We start from the raw sequence: 17,221 nt of genomic DNA, 5'->3' as shown, positions 1-17,221 counted from the left end.
TGGAGTTGGAGTACTATTTGGGTTGGGACACGTTTTAGTTTAAATGGATTTACAAGGTGGGCCTTTTTCAGATCAAAACTGGACGACGAGAATGGACGAAAATAGCCCAACATGGAATAGAGATTTGTTTTCTTAAAAATTAAAGGGAAAATTACACAGAAATTCATCTTTTAACAACTATTTACAACTATGTCAAGTTATAATTTTGGATTATGTCAAACTAGTAAAATCAGTACTTTTAATATATTTTAAGGATTAAAATTTATAGATTAGAGTCTAGAATATATTTTCTAGGGTTTATGATTTATGAATTGGAACCTAGAATTTTTAAACTATAATGTAAAATAATAATATATAGAGAATAATGATATATTAAGAATTAAGTTTATTGATATGACTTAGTTGTAATTTTGTAGTTAATTATGATATTAATGTATTTGACCCAAAATTAAATATCACGAGACCATTTATCCATTCTTAATAAAATTTCCCTTTTCATTAAAAAAAAACATTTCTTTATAAATTTTTATACATACATTTTAATATTTTTTAAATTTTATATCATTGTACATACAGTGATTTTAATATTTTATTTTAAAATAATTTAAATTTACAAATTTTAAATAAAATAACAAACATAACTTTATAATTGCTTGATAATATTTGGAAGTTGTTGAAGTCATAATCCATTGTCCCTATTAATATGTTTGTGATGGTCATTCCTTTTTATTTTTGTATAATATTTTTTTCTATATAATCTTGAAATTTAAAATATTTACTGTACTTTGTGGTGATGTTTTTTCAATCAAATTCTATCTCTCCTCAAAATTATTTTTCTCGTGTTTTCTAAAATATTTGATAAATTCATGAATTTCAAATAAGCATGTCTTTCTTTTAAAATTTTATTTGACTTATGTAGTAGTTTAGATGTTTAAATATTATGTTACTTAATGCTATTTATTAAAGTTAAACTAGTCGAAAACCCGTGCGATGCACGGGGTATGAAACTTTTATATAATTTAGATAAATAAATAAATTGATATATTTACTTTTAAATAATTTTATATCATACTATGAAAAAAATTTATATTATATATATTTGAAATTAATATATATATATATTAATGATAATTCAAATTAAATTAATTTTAAAAATAATTGACTACTTTTTTATAAAATTTATCTTTAATGGCACTCACTTTCTATCTTTAAGTTCGATCATTGACAAGGTTCAAAGAAAGGGTGGGTATCCACAAATTTTATCGACTAATGACCCTTTACGATTACATAAAAAGAAGAGAAGGAAAGAAAAATGAGAAGGATCTTTAAGCTACTAGCCTAAGAAAAAAGAAATCCCGTCTAAAACAAAAGCAGCCTAAGAATGTTGAGTTATCAACGAAAGCGTTTGGCCTCTTTTATAGTCAGTCGATTGAGGACATTCCCTCTATCTCGAGGAATTGGATACATTCATTCCTTCTATCTCGAGGAGGTACTATGTTAAGCATTGCCTAAAAACCCTAATTTTAGCTAGAAAAAGTGACGAAAAGCCGAACAAGAGAAAGGGCAAGCTAGGCCTCATTATCTCGATCCACAATTCCTTGCCTTGATTCCGGGTCCAATTATTGATCTCGTTTCCGAATAACCTGCCTTGCTTCTTACCGCTCCGGGGGAAGATCCTATTCTTTGAGTTGAAATAACTTCTGCTGACCGCAAATCCCAAGTTTGTCTATGAAGAGCAGATCTAATTATATTAGTGTCTAGAATTGATTTCTTCTGTGTAAATTCAATAATTTTTACTTTTTAGGAATTTTAATACATTTTCATATTCTAAATATTCTGTGAAACAATAATAATAAAATAGCAGATTAATTAAGAAATATATTAGAATATAATAAAAAATCAAAAATTGAATTAAACTATAATTAAAATTAAATATTATATTTACGATACAAAAGAATTACAATATAGGTTAAACAAAAATTAAATTAAACTACAATTAAAATTAAATATTATATCTACGATATAAAAGAATTACAATCTATGTTAAAATGGAAGCAACATCAATATATTATTCTATAAACTATTACAATCAATACTTTTCTAATGTTGCATATGAAGAAACTTTATCAATTCAATATGTTACATATAAAAAAATAAAATTCGTAAGTATTAGTCACAAATTCATCTTGATGATAATTATTTTGGTTGATGGAATTGATGATAATTATTTTGGTTGATGGAATTTCATGATCACCAAGTATTCGAATTCAATTATTCATTCTGCTACAATAACCCAATATATTTAATTGAATCAGTTTAAGATGATAATTTCTCCTATTTTCATCTCGTAATATCTCATCAAGACATTCGATCAATTTGTTCTTCATTCTTTCACTATATAGAATATCAGTCATACTCGCAGATATCACTTATTTGACTTCATTAATATTTTCTAATAATTATATATTCTTGAATTTTGTAAGTAAGAAAAACAAACAAAAGAATTGGAAAAAAAATGAAGGGACGAAAAAGATAATTAGGAGAGAACCATCTTCCTCTCGGGGGTTTTTTTTTTTTTTGAAAATAACAGAGAATGTCGAGACATAAGCGTATAAAGAGGAGAGTGAAAATATTTTTTGCCCATTAATTAAACATTTTATTTTGTTCTTAATGAAGTATTAAGTCCATAAATTAATTTTAGTTAAATAGAATTAAATCGCAATTGTAACCACTCAGTACAAAAAAAAATGTTTTATAATTAATATGTGAAATTAATTATATTAATTAGAATCTGTCACACCCGACCCTAAACGACCTCAATCGGCATCGGGCGTGAAATAGAAAGATCATAATCAACACTTAGGAGTTTCCAATTTATCCCAATATCATAATATCATCTATATTACAATTGAAATACCAAAGTTCTAACCATAATTCTAACAATAAGCAGCCAACGTCCAAACCTCACCCTATCGGTTGGTAACCTTCTCTATATCCTGTACTTTATCACCTAAAAACATTAAAACATTTAAAAACGTGAGACAAAAATCTCAGTAAGAAACTATCAGCTATAAAAACCAACTTTACTTAACATAGCTACATATATACGTTTATAAAGGGATTTAATCAAAACCTTATAAAATATACTCAAAACTTAAGTTTATAATATAATCATCAAACCTTATAAAATATACTCAAAACTTAAGTAGTAAACCAAAAACATATAAAATATATAATATTGTATCCATTCTTGAGTTCAAAACCTTATAAAATATTGTAATCAAATAAGTGTTTTATCAAACCAACTCGTATTTAATCAAACGTAAAACCTTATATCAGAATCAATAATAACCGAAAACATAATCCAAATGAACTTAAAACATTGTATCCATCATCGAGTTTCTCCCCTTAAGTATCAATCCATAACCACATATATAGTCGAGACGTCTCTTAACATTGCCTATCCCATATGGTCTTACCCAACACTTCTTTGCCATACCCAATAGGTCTTCAAACTGTGTACACAGGCCATGTCCCTCACTGAACATGGTCTTCAAATATGGAACCACCGATCCGGATAACTCTCGATGGATATAAAATCATAACATCATAACGCTCAAATATCCTTTCACAATCAAATTCCAAACTATTTGATAACCAAAAATCATTTGGCTTCAATTAGCCCTTTTGTATCATAAAAATCATATTTGGACTTCAACCCAAAATAATAACAACAATAACCGCAACAGATTTCTCAATCCAAAAACAATTCGTAAGAAATCATCAAATTCATTTTGTTCAATATAGATATATATTGAAACCAAAAACATATATGTATATATACAAATCAACCAAATTAAGCCTTAAAATCAACATAATCAAGTAAAATCTGAAATTCACATAGAAGCATAATCAATAGCTTCATTTGAACCGTAATTTCACAATAAAAAGCAAACTCATGAAAACCCTAATTTTACAAAATTCCTGCATAACCCTAAAATATCAATTTCTGAAACTTCTTTGATTATATATATATCTATATACATAAAACTCAAAATATAGTTGATAGTTACTTATCTTGGCTATTAATTGAAAACCACAAACCCGTTCAATTCGCCTCTAAACTCTGTCTAAGCCATTTCTCTCCAAACACTGCCGAAACTCAAAAACTCTTTGGCTAGAACTTAGATCTATGCATAAGGATGCTATGGTTCCAATTTCAAATGATTCGGACGGTCGAATCTCCGTAAATCAAAGAAACGGTGAAGATACGGTCGAAGAACGATAAATATGCAGAAAAACGGAAAGAAGAAGAAAAAAAAATGAGATAATGATTCTCATCTCTCCCCCACCTCTTCGTATATATGCATAACCTTATCTGGCGAATATCTAGTTTGGTCCTCCATCTTTATATAATCTTTTAAAAATTACTCTAAACTTTTACTTTACACCTAAAACCTTCAAATTAACTCCAAACTTTTCCTATAACACCAAATTAACTTCACATATCCAATAATTATAATATATACTAAAATATAAATATAAATTTTTAACAAATTTTAAAAATTTAGACACGGACGTGACAGAATCATTATGCTCTGAGAATTTGAAGAGATTCAAATAATAATATTTTCTTAATTAATATTTTTCAATAATTTGTCCTATGATCATATTTCATTTTCATCTGTTAAAAACTCTTGAAATACTAACAATCTTGTACGAACCATAATATAATAGTTAAAAATTATATAAGCCAATGTTGCAAAAGCAATTATCTAAATATCCATAATTAATGTACATTTTTAGGATTTTGAGCATCAAAATTTATTTTTATTTACCTTGATTTTGAATTCGTATCTAGCATAATCCACATTCTTCAAGAATAAACATCTTATCAAACGTATTAGACGCTTGCAATCTCCTTGTCTAGAAAATTGGGAAAAAATAACTTCTTGATAATAATAATAATATAACATAATTTATATTGAAATAAACTTCATTGTAAGTATAATATTCTAATATCTCTTTAATATTTTATTTAATATGTCTCAAACTTCAATGAACAACTATTGTGTGAAACTTTATATCTATTTGTACCAAAATACATAAAAATAAAAAATACAATCCATATCAATTAGCTAAACTCAAACTAAAAAAAATGAGTGGATTTCAACATGTTCAACCTAACTTCAATTAAAACTAAAAATTGAGTTCATAAAAAGCCGAAAATCTAAATTTTAGTTAGAGTTAACAATCAAAACGATAACACCTAGGAACACATACTAAAAAAGAATGCAAATATACAAAATCTTTATTTTAGTCATTTTGAAAAATAAATAAATAAAAAAGAAAACATGGATAAGGTAGCGAGAGGTATGGAATCTGGATAACGACAGAAATAGAATTTCATCTCTGAAAGATTAAACTATAACAACAATTGTTTAATAAAAATAAAACAACAGCACAATTGAGAAAGCTAAAAATTGAGTTCATATAAAGCCGAAAATCTAAATTTTAGTTAAGAGTTAGCAATCGAAACGATAACACCTAGCAACATATACTAAAAAAGAATACAAATTTACAAAATCTTTATTTTAGTCATTTTGAAAAAAAAACAAATAATAAAAGAAAATATGGATAAGGTAGCGAGAGGTATGGAACCTGGGTAACGACAGAAATGGAATTTCATCTCTGAAAAATGAAACTATAACAACTATTGTTTAATAAAAAGAAAACAACAACACAATTGAGAACAAAAATAACTACAACATATGAAAAAATCGAATAATTACCTTGAGAAACATAAGAATTTCTTGTAATTTTTGACACTTTTGTGTTTTTTCGGTTTTAGTTGTTCATGCATCTTCTATTTCTGTCGGATTTCTTCAATTGAAGCTATCAGTTTGGAAAAAAAGACAAATAAAAAAGAAAACATGGATAAGATAGCGAGAGGTATAGAACCTGGGTAACAACAGAAATGAATCTGAAAGATGAAACTATAACAACTATTGTTTAATAAAAATAAAACAACAACATAATTGAGAACAAAATAACTACAAGATGAAACTATAACAACTATTGTTTAATAAAAATAAAACAACAACATAATTGAGAACAAAATAACTACAACATATGGAAAAAAATCGAATATTTACCTTCAGAAATATAATACTATTTATCGTGACCAATGAATATAATGGTGGAATACTATCTATCATGCTTTATATAGATATTTATTTGTGACTTTTGGATTTCCTTTGCTTTGTGTTTTTTCATCTTCCCGTAACTCTTGCTTTCTTTTATTATTTTAATTAATAGGCTAGTAATTATTTAATATATTATAAATATAAATTTGTTATTTTTAATTAATTAAATATTTATTTTTAATTAATTAAATATTTATTTTTAATTAATTAAATATTTTTAATCTGATTTTTTTACTACGTTTACAAGTCATCAAAAAGACCTCTAAAACACTTCTTCTCATTTCTCTCTGCTTCCGTAATTATATATAGTATAGATGAATGGAATTTGAATGGGCCCTTACATATTTTTTTTATCGTTATATAATTTGTTTTTGTTGGGATATTTTGTAAGTTGTTTATTATATCTATTAAATACAAATATAATTTTTTTCAGTTATATTAGTTTTAATGATATTTATTAAAGTTAAATGAATAGAATTTGAATGGGTCCTTACATATTTTTTTTTGACAATGTGTTCTAATTTTTTTTATTATATTGATTTTGCTATTTATTAAAGTTAAATAAAGTTAAAAAAAGTTAAATAAAGGGAATTTTAATGGATCCTTACATTTTTTTTATCTATTATATAATTTTTTATTGAGATATTTTATAAGTTATTTTATTATGTTTATTAAATATAAATATATATATTTTTTTCAATAATAATGATTTAATTCTATTTATTAAATTCAAATTAATAGAATTTGAATAGATCCTTCTAATTTTTTTTTGTTATATAATTTGTTTCGTTAGAATATTTTGTAAGTTATTTTATTATATTTATTAAATATAAATTAGATTTTTTTTGAAGAAAAATATAAATTAGATTAAATATACTATTTTTAATTTTCCTTTGTTACTATTTTGACAACTCATAAAAAGCATCTAAAACTCTCCTCATTAATTTCTCTTCCATTCCACTATTATATATAACTAGTCGAAAACCCGTGCGATGCAAGGGATATGAAACTTTTATATAATTTAGATAAATAAATAAATTGACATATTTATTTTTAATGTAAGCGCATTGTGCGCAAATTTTTTTTTAAAAAAATAATAATAATTTTAATATATTTTTATATAACTGGAATTCTGTGAAACAATGATAATAAAATAGGAGATTAATTAAAAAATATATTAAAATATAATGAAAAACTAAAAATTAAATTAAACTATAATTAAAATTAAAATTAAATATTATATCTAGGATACAAAAGAATTACAATCTATATTAAATAAAAATTGAATTAAACTACAATTAAAATTAAATATTATATCTACGATACAAAAGAATTACAATCTGTATTAAAATGGAAGCAACATCAATATATTATGCTATAAATTATTACCATCAATACTTTTCTAATGTTGCACATGAAGAAACTTTATCAATTCAATATGTTACATATAAAAAAAATAAAATTTATATTACTAATTTGGATAGGCACAGAAGGCACTTGACTGATTCTGGAGCTTGCAGTAGATGCAGAGGTCATGTTGAGACTTTGTGCCATGCTCTTAGAGATTGCTCTAATAGTAAAGAGGTTTGGAGGAAAATTCTCCCACACCATATTTTCTCTTCCTTCATGGCACATTCTGAGGTCGACTGGTTCTCTGATGGTGTTAGAGGAAAGTTGCTTCCATACATGGAGCATGGTGACATTTTCTTTGCTATTATCTGTCACCAAGTTTGGAAATGGAGAAACGAGGAGATTTTTGGAGATAAAACTGTTTTTATGACAAACTTAGCTGATTTCTTCTCGAAAAAACTTTTCTCTATTATCGATAGTTTCAAAGGAGAGTCCCTTGCCAGAGCCTCTCAGTGTTGTGATGTCCATCTCGTGGGATGGAGCAGGCCAAGAGAGGGGGTTGTGAAGCTGAATACTGATGGTTCCTGCCTCAGTAACGGTAAGATTGCGGCTGGAGGTGTGCTTAGAGATGTAGGGGGCGTCTGACTTTCTGGGTTCTCCCAGAATTTAGGGTTGGGTTCTTCCTTTTCTGCGGAGCTCTGGACTATTCTTACTGGAATCAATCTTGCTAAAAGGCTGGGTGTTAAGAGGCTCTCTGTGGAGTCTGATAATTTGGAAGCAATCAAAATGATTTCTGAGAATCATTCTATGGGTCTTAACAGTCGCAACCTCATCAAAGCTATTATAAGGCTTTGCTCCTCCTTTGAGTTCGTAGAGTTCAGACACATTTTTAGAGAGCAGAATCGTGTTGCTGATCGCTTGGCGGCGGCGGGCCATGAAGGGACGTTAGGCGTTACTACCCTTCCTGTTTCCCCTAGTTTCATCTCTCATCTTCTCTTAGAAGATAGGATTGGGGTTAGCTTCCCTAGGCTAATTCCTGGGTAGTTTGTTGTTATTCGTTTTTCTTTTCCTTTTCTACCAAAAAAAAAAAAAATTAATTAATGTATTATGCTATAAATCTATATTAAAATGGAAGCAACATCAATATATTATACTATAAATTATTACCATCAATACTTTTCTAATGTTGTACATGAAGAAACTTTATCAATTCAATATGTTACATATAAAAAAATAAAATTCATAAGAATTAGTCACAAATTCGTCTTGATGATAATCATTTTGCTTGATGAAATTTCATGATAACCAAGTATTTGAATTTAATTATTCATTATGCTACAATAACCGAATATATCCAATTGAATCAGCTTAAAGTGATGATTTCTCTTATTTTCATCTCGTAATATCCAATGTTATTAGAACCGGACTGGATATCAAACCGGATTGATAACTGAGTCACGGATCAGTTGGTCGGATCGGATGGCTCGAATTGATTGAATCGGGTGATGTAATAAATAAATAAATAATATTTATATATATTAAATATATATAATTATTTTTATAAATTATATATAATCAACAATTTGTTTGAAATAATATAAATTAATACATTAATTAATGGTATATTAAAATCTTCAAAAAAAAAAAAACATAGAACCAGTAATATCTATACAATATACTAAAGTTGTAGATAGAATAATGACGTGTCATTTTGTTAGAGTTACTTTGATGATGTGTAATTTTTCTAAAGCCTTGCATTCTCATTTTTTAATACGGTTCAGTTTCCACTGTAGCTTTTCGGCGCTCATCTCCGATTCCTCTGCCCACGTTCTGAAGTGCGGTTAACAATCATCAATTTCTCATTCTCAAATTCTATCCAGCATCTTCTATTCATAAATCCCCCTTCTGATCGTGTATCTTCCCTCTCTAAAACCGCTTATATACTCTGGAATAGTTTCGAATGGGGGATGGGAGAAGATTAGGGTATCCTCTTCGATAATAGATTGCGAAACGAGCTTGACCGATCGTACTCAGACAGTTCGACTAGGCCGCCAATTCTTACCATTCGCAGCTTTCCTACAAGGTCATATTCAAGTTTCATTCTATTTTCTTTATTAGATTGGAATTCATTTTTAATTTGGAGTTTTTAAATTTCAGATCCTTTGTTTATTTCCCTCAATTTTGTTCTTACTTTTATCAGTTTATGTGATTGTCCTTTAATTTTGTTTTTACTTTTATCCATTCATTTGATGTTCAAAATTTCTGCTCTGTGCTTTGGATCATTTTTTGTAGTGAATGTCTTCATTGGAGTGTAGACTGACAAATGATGAAGCTATAAGGTTTGTTCCCTTTCTTGATTTTTTTCTTTCCTCTTTTGGTTATGATTTGGTTATGGTTTATGCAAGGAGCAGTTCCATGAACAGTAAATGGTAGTCTGGTTCCTGATTGTTTATCCGTTCCCCAATAATAAGCAGTTCAATGCTATTGATTTTATTTTATTTTACCAATCCTGTGTTGTTGTGCTGTACATAAATGAATATCCTTTGATTTTGTTCTATCCATTTGCATGATCTGGAACTATTTTTGTATGTTCAGTTGTATAAGAGGTTCCCAAAGATGCATAAAGACTCTGCTTCTGTGGCTGATGTTTGGTCATTCTAATATTTTTTTTTGGCTTTATCACCTCTTCAGGTATGTTTTGGGTTTTCGGCACTAAATTAGTGGAATTGTGTAAATCATTTGGTGTGTTTATTTGTGGTAATTATGTGCATTTATATCTTAATTAGTATGTTTGTATTTTGACTAAAGTCAAAATTTGTGTTTTGTTTAGATTAGAGCATAGAACTACATAAGGAAAAGGGTAGAAGGACTCAAATTAACTTGGATTTTTGTAGTTAGATATTTCAAAGAATTTTAATAAGGACAGAAATGAATGGGAAGGAAGAATTCAATAAGACAGGTATGACACCATTATGCTAATTTGTAATTGGTTTTCCTTTCTTTTCATACCTTTCATTCTCACCCTCATGTTAGCATCTGCCAATTCTTTTTCTTTGATACATTTTCTCATTTCTGTTTTGTTAGGTTTTGAATAATAAGTACATCAAGAGATCTCAAACATATAGAAGGAATGACCCTCTATCAGGAATGACCCTCTATCTCAACACTAATTACAATTAGCATCGGATAGTTCTGTTTCAGGTACATTACAAACTCCAACTATTTTCCTTTACGTTTTCTATTTAATTATTTTCTATCGAATTATTAATGGAATTTGCATTAAAGTGTTTGAAGAACTATTATATACTTAATCTCCATTGTTTTGTATTTTACTTGGAGCATCATGGGAGTAAGTAAATTGGATGCTTAATTCATGTTTTGTTCATTTATCATTTGAATCTCTAATGTACAAATATATATTCAGGAACTAGAGTAATTTAAATGTTTAAATAGAGTAATAATTTAACTGTTTGAATGAGTAAAAATGCTCTTTTACAATGTGCATCTGTATATATTTGTTAATTCTGATTTATTAGTATTTTGATTTTTTTTTTCTTTTAACTAAAACCCATTTATGCATATCCTCTTCCATTTTTCTTAAAGTTGAATTATTCTATAGTTATACTTTGCTATGGTTGATTGAGCTTTGGTTGAAATAATAATTTGGATATTGGATGGGAAAGTTTAATGTGTCGGTTTATGCTTGGGAATTTGTTTTCTTTGATAGCACTTTAAAATGCTTAGCTTATCCTGGTGAAGATGATTTTGTAAATTGCACATGCATTTCTAACACAATCATGCTTAGAAATTCTTGATAAAATTTTCAAGACACCCTGAAATTCCCCTTATTCATTTACGGTTGTTAGAGAGAATTTACAAGCTTAATTATCCCCCCGTTTGCAGGTATTTTAAAAAAGTTCTGTATGATTATTTATGTGCTTTTATTTTAAGAATGTTTTAGTGATAGTATAACTCAGTGCTAAAAAGCTTATAATTGTAAACTTTAGAGCTGTTTTTTCTTGATTGGATTTGGAACTAATTTTCCAACAAGAGTACTAGCTCTTTTTCCCATGGGACTTGTGTTTTCTCTCATCATTTTGATTTTTTGTGTGACTACAATCTCACTTAGTATTCTTGAGATCATGTCCTCAACAGTAGTTATCATGGTGCTAGCCTCAATGACTCTGCAAGGATTTTACATTTTTATGCAAGCATGAATGTGTTAACATGACCACATTTTTTATGCAGGCATGAGTGTGTTAATAAGACCCATGACTGTCCAGCCAAACTATTTATCTACAGATTCATTCCTATGCCATGAAGAACAACTTTCAGTTACGGAATAGGGGAGAAATGGGTTCAATATGCGTTCTTTTGTTGACTCGTGGGTGCTTGTGTCTATTAAGAGTTTTTGTGCAAATTTTGTTCTTAGAAAAATATAATTTTATATCTTTAATTAGTTGCATTGTGCACTATCTCAATGAATATATTTTAGTGAAAAACTTTTATGGATATATGATCTCGGTTGGAATATATTTTAATTACTCTTATATTCAAAATAAGCATGTACTTTTTGTTTCTTTTTCATATAGTTTATAGTTATTTGAAGATCTTTTAAGGAAGATCAAATTTCCTTAAGAGTTGCATCCAAAACAACCCTATAATTCAAGTTAAGCCCATTTTATTAAAGTAATGCTCTAAAATTTTGGAAGTTGGAAAGTGATAAGATTGTCATTGATAAATTACATCAATGATTATTCAACTTTACCTCCATTAACATTATGACCAATAAATTTCAAAATGTAATACATAAAAATCACTTAATTTCGTACTTTTTAATATTATGATTATGTCTTAAAATGATGGTTAATGATTTCAAATTATAGTCATCAATAATCTTAAGGTGTTAGTTGAAATTTTGTGATTATAATATTAGAAAGTGTAAATCTATTTGACTTTTATGCTATTTTTGAAGTTAGTGGTTATAATATAAATATGGGGTAAAATTTAGTGACTATGAATATAACCTCAATACATGAAATTTCATTAAAAACTATTATTATCTAAAGATAAAGATATTTTACGGTTCAACATATTGAAAATTATTATTATAGATATATTTAAAAATATTGATTGAATTTTTTTTTTCAACTTTTCAATTCTTTAATGCGTCTTTTATCAAAAAATATTGCTATAAATTTTAATAATTAAATATGTATTCAAATTTTAATTTGTGAAGTCTTAAACATCTAGGTAATGGTGACAAAATAAAATAACAAAATAAAAAAAAAACAGTGCAAAATACGCGGGTCTAAAACTAGAGTAATTATTTATTAGTTTATTTATGTAAGTAATATAATGTTGAGTTAAATTTGTAGCATAATATCCTCATTCCATTTTCTATATATTTGTTTGTTATATATAATTTTTAAAATATTTTTCAAAGAGTAATTTATCTGTTTGAATATTAAAATTAATAAAATTTTCAATTAATTACTATTAATATTTTATATTTAAGGTTTAATATTTTTCCAGCCTCTTAAGTTGTTCTAATATTACAATTGACTATTGAATTTAGACTTGTGACAACTAATTCTCTCAACTTGGTTATTTGGAATAAATAACCCCTCAAATTGCTTAATTGGTACAAATTACTCTTCAAATTGTTTATTTTGGAACAAATAACCCCTAAATAAAAAACATTTAATATAATATTACATTAGAAATAAACAATTTTCAAAATATCGGTTGATAAATCTAACTAATCTATTGATACATTAACTAAAGAAAAAAAAACTCTATAAATCTATTTAAAGAGTTATTTATTCTAAATAAACAAATTGAAGGATTAGTGGTCACAAATCAAAATTTGGAGGTGGAGATAATTTGGAGGGGTTGGGAAGACAGCAAGCCATTATTTAAAGTAATATAAAAATTTCATATTTACACACATCTTAGTTGGTTTTACTTGTGTGCATTTAATATAGGTTTTGAAATTTGGCAGGCATTGATCGATGTCCAGTTTCCTTAGACAAATTTCTTTTTGGTTAGTTGGCTTCTCTTTTGTGCGTATAGTCTTATATTCGGATCCAGCCGAATTTTATTTAAAGAAAAACATGTATTATATCCAAAATGTTAATTTAAAAAAGTGTTTAATAATATTAATTGAATTATTTATTATTTTTTAATATTGTAATACGTTAAATATTAAAAAATTATTACACTAAATTTTAATATTTATATATTTATTAAAGTAATAATTTATAAATTTCTAGATATCTACACAATTGTGACGAACCAAATAAAAAACTCGTGCAAAGCACGGGTCTAAAACTAGTATCTATCTATCTATCTATCTATCTATACAATATACTAAAGCAGTAGAAAAAGTAATGACGTGTTCTCCTCTGACTATCACTAATGCTGACATGTCTTTCCCTCAATTTGTAGAAAGCTTATTCTCCTTCTCTTCTCCTAGCGGTTCCTCATTTTTCTACCAAACTACAACATGATGCAGATTCAATTTGCAATTGTAACCGCAACATCAGTTCTACAAAGCTGCAAATTTAAATTGTCCATTCATCTCCCACTGCAATAGAGAATCACGATTTGATCTCTAGTGTCATTAGAAGAAAATAACGATTTCATCTGCGTTGTCATTTGCTTCAGTCTAACTCTGATCTACTTTCTATGGTAAGATTTCTCACTCTCTTGGTTTGTTTGATTTCTCAGTCTAACTCTGATCTACTGTGCTTTCAGAGATAATTGTCGTCCCTCCATTCTCTCTCAAAGGCCTCTTCAGTTCTTCTCGACTCAGCCATCTTCGGCCTAACCAAGATTGGGAATCACATTGTCTCTGAACTCATACCAATCATCCTAATAATTCTTAGTCCAATTACTCTCAGGTATGTTTGATTTCTCTTTCGGCAAATAATTTTTAAAATTTTGGTTTTCATTCAACATTGACTCGATTTTGAGCATGGAGGGTTTCATTCTCTCACAATTTTCCTTACGGATTCTTATTTTGAAGAAACATATATTTTCTTTGTTATGATTTTTGGTTTCTTTTGCCTATTGTGATTCGTATTTTACCACATGCATGTAGGTAATAATTTGTTCTAATTTCCTATTTTCCTTTGCCTGTGGTTATAATTGGGGAGTAAAATTTTGCTAATTTTTGTTCTGTTCGTTCACATTTAGCAGTTTATATTTAGAAAGACTTCTAATTTTAGGATAAAATAACATATGGAATTAGTTGTTCAGTTCTGATTTCATACAAAGTGAAGATGCTGAAAAATTGGTCACAATATAACCTATTAAACGTGTCATTCTCATGCAATTTCTGAAGTAACCATTCTCAGCTTAACCAGTTAAGTTTGGTAGAAGCAGTAAATCGGCATAAAATAATTACAGGCTAAATAACCTCATTTTGAATTGCATTAGCTACAACTTGTGTGCCATTAGGAGTTTATGAATTGAAATGATGTGGTAATCTATACCTTTCTACAAGGTTAGTGCATATCATATTTTTGGTCTAATTTTTTGTTTTTAAATCCATGTGTCAATTTGTTTAGATTTTTGTCTCACTTCTGTTATTATGTTTTTTTGAGAGTATAATTTAGCTTAAATCATTCACTTTTTCTCCTTTTTTTGGTTTTTCAGGATGAACTTCAGTTTCTTCTGTACACATCCTATTTCCTTTCAATCTGGTCACTCTATTGTTTTTCGATAACGGGTTGATGATGTACAATCTACGGTTTGCTTTTTAATGGCATGATTTTTCAATTTTTGGTATCTAATTCCGTTTTTGAATGTTCAAATCAAATCCCGAGTTTAATTAGAACTCCTTACCACAAAAACATACGCAGCCTTTAAAGAGATTCCTCTTTTGAAAACTCCAGTTGAATTTAAGGATACATTCAACTTCTATGGGTAATAAAACGCCCTTTTTCTCTTATAGTTGTTTTATTCCATGAAAAATTATTTGAATTCATCAGACATTCAACTTAGTATATACAAGGTATATTGTTTCTAATTCACAACAAGTACTTGAGTACTTTCTCTTCTTCAATTATCTTATTACTATGCTTTCAACACCTTTTTGGAAGTTTTTGAAGTGTCATTTCTTCAATGCTTTTGAGCCTCTTTTAATTTACCTTTTTCTTACTTTGTGGGGGTAAATTTCACTCATGATGTACAACCTTTACCCTAAATCACACTTTGGTGTACAACTTTCAATTTGTCTCACTAATATATATGAACTTATAGGTGACCTATCACTATGGTGTACAACAGGTAAAAATGACCGTTCAACTCGAAGTCAACGCGCCACATCAGTCTTTTTCATCATTTTCATTAATAAAAGTGGGACCCACAAATTGTAAAAAATTTAATTTTATGTATTTCTCTTTTTTACCCTTATCTCCATCCTTTCATCTTCTTCCTTCATCTTCTTCCACTCTATTTTTTTTCTCTCTCCAAATTTTTTTTTCTCTCCAACTCCTCTCTCTCTCTAACCTCTCTCTTTAAGTATGCGATGAGCCTATTTCAAGAGCTAGTCTGTAAAATGCAAGGTTTCTGACCCATAATGACCAAAACAACACAATATTTCTCATTAATTGAGATGATACTTTTTTTATGAGACCATGAATTTTTTTTATCAAACCATGAAAATGTGGTTGCTGGAGAAGAAAAATTTCAGTTTCTGAAATTGAGTTTCAGAGATGAACTTTGTACAATGAAGAAATATCTAGGGCTAATAACCACACATTAGACATTGAATTACAAATGTAGTGGTTGTAAATTCATAAATCGATTTCTTCAATTTTATTATTATTTTTTTCTCTCAGGATATCAAAAAGTCTGCAACTTTCTTCTTCTCTATTGAGTACTAATAGAAACGGTATCTGGGTATGATCGGAAATAACGGCCGAGGCAACTAATTACCATGAGAAGCAGACGCGGTGACTCCGGTGAAGGTTTAAACCAGTGTTGATTTAATAAATATTCGTCTGAGAAGATCGTCTGCTAAACCGGACCAAGAAGCAAGAGACATTTCCATGGAATTTGATTCTTGAATTTCAGAAAATCATAACTATTTTTTAAAATCCTAATTTAAATTTCAGTAAACCCATATATATATATATGTATATATGAGATGTGATTTGTACCCCCAAGCTCTTGAGCATCCCTCGTTTAGACTAACATGATTTGCAGAATAAGTTTTGGGAGAATCTATAAAAGTTTTGCAGTGTTGATTAAGAGGGTAAAGAGGAAGAGAGAGTTTTGCGAAGAAGATAAAGAAGAAATGGAAAAATTAAGAGAGAGTGAGATTTACGTTTTTTGAAGGTTGATATTTGGATTTGAAAGTGAAGCAAACCCAAATGGAGAAAGAGGACGGAGATAAACAGGAATTTACTCAAAATTGAAGCTATTACTGCCATTGATGTTCACAAATTTAGCTTTAGGCTTTAATATTACCAGAGAGAGAAGGAGAGAAGGAAATAAGGGTATAAATGTAATTGCATATAATGGGTCAATTTTTGACTTTTTGACCGGTCAAACGGCTGATGTGGCGCGTTGACTTCGAGTTGACCGGTCACTTTTACCTGCTGTATACCATAGTGGGAGGTCACCTATAAGTTCATATATATTAGTGAGACAAA

General features: G+C 28.2%; 1 long non-coding RNA gene across 1 annotated transcript; it reads left to right on the top strand.

The window, feature by feature from the left end:
* The first annotated feature begins 9,342 nt into the window (after nt 1-9,342).
* Nucleotides 9,343-12,093, top strand: LOC136228470 (uncharacterized). The gene is made up of 6 exons (XR_010688724.1): nt 9,343-9,639; nt 9,849-9,895; nt 10,152-10,247; nt 10,387-10,515; nt 10,641-10,757; nt 11,805-12,093. It is a non-coding gene; the product is annotated as an uncharacterized lncRNA (long non-coding RNA).
* The last annotated feature ends 5,128 nt before the right edge of the window (nt 12,094-17,221 follow it).

Source organism: Euphorbia lathyris, chromosome 1, assembly GCF_963576675.1.
Source record: "Euphorbia lathyris chromosome 1, ddEupLath1.1, whole genome shotgun sequence".
Taxonomy (NCBI): Eukaryota; Viridiplantae; Streptophyta; class Magnoliopsida; order Malpighiales; family Euphorbiaceae; genus Euphorbia; species Euphorbia lathyris.
The sequence above is the reverse complement of the archived record's forward strand: the minus strand, read 5'-3'. Positions and strand labels throughout refer to the sequence as shown.